The sequence below is a fragment of the Trifolium pratense genome, linkage group LG3 (assembly GCF_020283565.1).
Source record: "Trifolium pratense cultivar HEN17-A07 linkage group LG3, ARS_RC_1.1, whole genome shotgun sequence".
Classification (NCBI taxonomy): Eukaryota; Viridiplantae; Streptophyta; class Magnoliopsida; order Fabales; family Fabaceae; genus Trifolium; species Trifolium pratense.
In genome coordinates this window covers 11,900,103-11,905,618 of record NC_060061.1, presented here as the reverse complement: position 1 = coordinate 11,905,618, position 5,516 = coordinate 11,900,103, and the positions used below count along the sequence as shown (strand labels likewise).

The 5,516-nt window shown below is 33.6% G+C and overlaps 1 long non-coding RNA gene across 1 annotated transcript; it reads left to right on the top strand.

Annotated features, from left to right (window-relative positions):
* The first annotated feature begins 309 nt into the window (after nucleotides 1–309).
* Nucleotides 310–4,569, top strand: LOC123914320. Its single transcript, XR_006811804.1, has 6 exons — nucleotides 310–722; nucleotides 837–877; nucleotides 1,793–1,962; nucleotides 2,304–2,445; nucleotides 3,253–3,334; nucleotides 4,072–4,569. It is a non-coding gene; the product is annotated as an uncharacterized LOC123914320 (long non-coding RNA).
* The last annotated feature ends 947 nt before the right edge of the window (nucleotides 4,570–5,516 follow it).

Here is a 5,516-nt window from a genome sequence, read left to right as displayed (position 1 = left end):
GGAACACTAATGACAGAAAGAAGTCAACTAGTGTGATGATTGAAGAAGTTAGTGAAGAACAAGTAAATCAGCCAGCACTACAACAAAAATGTGTTTTAGCTTCAAAAATTCTAGCGTCAGCCACGACACGGACGCTACTAGCGTCTCCATTGTGTCTGTTGGGTGGACTCTACATCTTTTTTCAATTTAATTTAAATTTTTAATGAGCCATTAAATATAGCGTCTGCTTGGCAGACGTTACTTAGAAGCTAAAGAAATTAAAAATACAAAAATATGTTAGTGTCTATAGTGGCAGATGCTAAATAGACCAAATTAATAAAAATTATATTATAAAACACTTAAATTAATAAAAATAAAAATATTAGTTTTCGCCAACAATTATCTTCCATCTCTGATGAACTAACCCTCAATCTCACAAACCCTCAATCTCCTTAAACTCTCTTCAGTTCCCAACTTGTCAATTTTGACACAAATCCACAATCTAAACCAACTCTTTTCTCACCTTTTCATCATTTCACACTTCTATCTCATTCCTTTCCTCTTCAATTTCTCTTCACTTCCAACTCCTTCCGTTTCCAATCCCCAACTTTCAGTTTCTAGGGTTTTACTTCTCTATTCTCAATTTCTAGGGTTTTAACCCGATCCAATGGAACCTCGTATTGGTAACAAGTTCCTTCTTGGCTGCAAAATTGGTAGCGGATCCTTCGGCGAGATCTATCTCGGTATCATTTTTTTCCCTCAATTTTCAAATCTATCAATTATTGTTGATTATGTAGAAATTGATTTTCTTTTAGTTTATGCTTTCATTTTAACTTTGAATTTGTTGTTCTATTTAGGTACAAATGTTCAGACAAATGAAGAAGTTGCAATTAAGCTTGTGAGTAATTATGTTATAGGAAAATGTTAACATGTGCACCAAAGGCACATGTTAAGGAAACAAAAGTAGAAATAATATATTGAAATATGTGCATTTAACTTCTTAAGCATTAAATGTTTTTCTAACAATAAATGCAATTTTCTATATTTAGAACCTTAACATGTGCCTTTTGTGCACATGTTAACATGACCCTATGTTATATTCAATTTGGAAATTTTGTACCTTAATTTTTTTTCCTATGTGTAATTAAGGTAGTAGCTCATTAAAGTGTGTGATTTGCCATGTTTTGTTGGAAAATTGTATACTATGTAGTGGGGTGAGGGTTGTCTGCAGTCACATTACTCTCATGTGGAATCACAACCATTCAAATAAATATATATAAATAAAAACTGAAGAGAGAGAAGAGTTTGAGTGGTTAGGATTGAAACTTGAGAGTATCCAGTGGGATTCCCACTGGAGAGAATCCGTTTCCCTATGTAGTGTTGTTCATTGTTCAATTTTTAATGAGTGTGAAAAGTTGAAATAATTAAGATGTGTTTTATGGAATGTGTGGTGGAGTTTGTAAAGCAAAAATGCTTTTTTGTTTGGATTTTTGTAGAGGAAGTAGAGGAATTAATGTCGCTAGAGGTTGTTAATATGTGTGGCTAAGGTTTCCACTTTTGTGTAATTAAATTCATTTATTGTGGATTGGTTCCACAACTCGAAAAGGGTGTTTGGACTTTGGCGGTGTACTCACTGTGGTTTAATTTTGACACAAATCCACAATCTAAACCAACTCTTTTCTCAATCGAACCCGATTCACCAATCTTTCTCTACCTCAGAATCTGCCGTTCGCTCAACATGCGTTCACTAATATTGTTGGATTCATGTTTCTCTTGATTAGCTTCAATCTCCGTGCGCTTTTTTTTTTATCAGGTTTGGCGAAAGAGAAGATTGGTGGATTTAGAAATTGTCACCACATATGAAACGAAGAACCCTAAAATCAAAGGAATTGGAAATTGATAGTCACAGAAACTTCTCTCAACTCGCTAATTCTCTCTGCCGTTCAGTCATCATTTCACTGCCGTTGACTCCTCCTTCAATTGGTATATCTCAATTTTGCTCCCTCATCTCGATCTCTAATCTTATGAGTTCACTGACTGTATTTTCTTTGTTTATGTCTATTTTTTCCTCCTTTGCTAACCGTGTATTTGGATGATGGTGGGTTGAACAAATTCTCCTTCCCACTATTGATTGTTTTGACTGGCTAGCATTTACAAGCTAACTTTTATTTTATTATAGTATATTGTATTCAAATTCTGATGAATTGAAGTGTTTCTAATTTAACCACATCCATTTTAACCAAATTTTTTCAATTCTTATGAAAAACTAATGATAGACACTAACTTAAGCCTTCAAAACTTATTATTGCTTACTTTTTATGCAGGATGCTGATATTGCTTGTCCTAGTATCGTGTCGGTGCATAAATTCGATGTTAAGAAGGAGTATGAGATGATTCAGAACTATAAGATTCTTCACTATCATGCTACAAATCTTTAAGTCTTTTGTTTTGTTCTTCAAAATACAGGTACTTCAATTCTAGCCTTGTTCTTAATTATAGCCCTGCATCTTGTATTTGGCCTCTTATAATTGGCATTTTGTTATGTATGCATGATTTTAACTTGTTCCAAAATGCATACTTGTTGTCGTCTTTTGCTTCTCCACTCTATGTGAGCCTTTCTCTCAATTTCATTACATTTCAATGTGACTCTTCCGACTCAAAAAGTTTACGACCTTAAGATTTTGAGGGATGTGTGCTATTGGATTTAATGTCTTGTATCAGTTATTAGCATAAAGTTTGCAATTGTTTTATTCCATTCAGCTTCGGTGATTAGTTCTTCATCTACATATTCACACATTTAATTTTCTTTGAATTTGGATGACTTTTGATGTGCTTGCATGGTGGCTAAGTTATCCAATTTAAGTTTAAGATTTATTATACTTTAAGGGAATTTATTCTTTTGAATCGTTTAAAAATGCACAAGATCAACCAATAAGAAGCTTGTTGTTGCATTATCTTTAGATAATTACACATATATGTACTTGCATATAATTATTTACCTCTATGACAAAAATACTTAAAGATTTACTTACCAATATATGACTTTGTATTATCTACCTCTATGCATTATCTCTTTAAAGTGTTGATGAAGATCTGACTTACCAGCTTCAGATTTACTTACCAATATATGGCTTTTTATTATAAAATTAGTTTACCATAGGAAATATATTAATATGTTCTCCAAGAGTGTAAGAAACCTTTTATAAGTATTTCACGTGCCACTCTTAATTTTTAGTAAATGTGTTCATAAACACTTTGAATTTGATCTGACAGGTTTTGCCACATTCCCCCCATTCTTTTCAATTGTTGCTCAAATTAGATGGACCGATCTCTTGAAGAGAAAATTTCACAATTGGTCAGTAGAAAAAAAACTCGTAAATTTTATTCATACTTATACTTATAAATAAATCATGGGCACATATTGTTTAATTGCTTACTTGCACATGGTATTGCATGTTAGTTTTGCTAGTGGCATATTTGTTGATATTATTGAAGGCTTAAATTTTGGCATTTTCAACAAATATTACTAATCTTACCAAGAGGCTAATAACATATTAGTAAAGAAGTTGAGTTTGATTATCTTTGATAATAACTTGGTATTTACTCTTTGTTATGTAAATTGAAATTATAGCATTTTTGGGAAAGTCATAAGCCACTAAGCTTACCTTGCCACACTCAAATTGTAACATCAGTATATGCTAAGATATAGAATTGGGAGGAATAAAGGTTTATTGAGTTAGAAAAATCATTAAGTATTTTGAAAGGATACATTTTTCATTATGCTATCAATCTGTTACAGTCAAGTGCATTAATACTAGTATGTATAGCTTGATGCCATGAAAATTAGTTGCTTGCATACTTTTCATTATGCTATCAAGCTCGCGAAAACTGTTTGAAAGGATACACTTTTATCTTGAAGTTTGTGCATTTGGTAGGTGCCTTCAAGTCTTCTATACTATACTCACTTTGAAACTGAATTTATAATTTCTGGCTGCTGGATTTATTGATTTTTCAATTTCCATTTTCATAGAATATGCTGGTACATTTTATGTAGCGGGAATTTTGATTGAATATTCAAATGTAAATATGCAGGACAGACATCTGGAACATTTGAGTGAATTGACAGTGCTTTTGGGGTTTGTAATGATATTAGTGTCATATCGATTTACAGGAACAACATCTGGAACATTTGAGTCAATTGACACAAAATGAAGACAGTCGAAAAAGATGATGAAATTAAGTTGCACATCATTGCCACTATTTCAGCACTTGTACCAAAATATCTTGCTAATGCTAGATTGGTATAATTGAATCTTTTAGCATCTATATATGGTTTTTTTTACAATTGATGCAATCATTTACATAGGTCGTAGGTAGGTGAATTTCTATTAAACCGGTGTATTTAAATTTTTTCTAGATTCATAGGCATATTGGTCCAAGGATGGAGTATGAGTTATACTAATGACATTATTTTGTCGCATTTCTAAGTTATTAATTGTATAAATACAATTGTGTTCTTGCCTTTGACTTTTTATCGTTGGTTTTGATGACTTTAATGAGTATATTGGTAGAGATTTTATGGTTGCGAGAAATTATGGTTGCAAACTATGAAAGATAATTTTTTGGATGTATTTTTAGAAATACAGGATAGGTTCCTTTCTAGGATGAGTTTTTGAAATTAAAAAATAAAAAAACAAAAGCGTCTGCTTTAGCGGACGCTATATAATTCAGAAACTAAAATATAGCATCTATTAAGAGCAGACGCTAGTAGCGTCTATCAAGCGGACTCTAAGGGTGACGTTTTATAACACCAAGATATATGTGTAGCGTCAGCCAAAAATCGAAGCTACTAGCGTCTGCCTTATATACATGTCACTAGCTTCCACTTAGCATCTAACAGGACGGACGCCAAATAGCGTCTGCTGGACGCAACTGTCTAGCTTCGGGCATTTAAGTGTCTGCCACGATGTAGACGCTAAGCTGACGCTAAGTACCTTGTAGCGTCCGTTTTTTGCCATTTAGCGTCTCTTTTTGGCTGACGCTCCAAAGCAGTTTTCTTGTAGTGCAGTGCCTGAGGTGAGAAGATCGAATAGGCCTAGAGTTCTACCAGCAAGATTACAAGAGTGTGAAATGAACTCAGATGGTCAAGTGAACAATGATGGTGAGTTGATCCATTTAGCATTCATGGCTGAATCTGAACCAATTGATGTGCATAGTGCTCTACAAAGTGAAAAGTGGAGAGGTGCTATGAAAGAAGAATTGGATTCGATTGAAAGCAATCAAACATGGGAGCTGGTGGATCTTCCACAGAGAAAGAAAGCAATAGATGTGAAGTGGGTTTACAAGCTGAAAGTGAACTCAAAGGGTGAGATAACCAGATACAAAGCAAGGTTAGTGGCAAAGGGATTTCTTCAGAAAGAAGGTATTGACTATGATGAAGTGTTTGCACATGTTACTAGAATGGAAACAATTAGGTTAGTAACTGCTCTTGCTAACCTAAATGATTGGCCAATGTATCAAATGGATGTGAAGTCAGC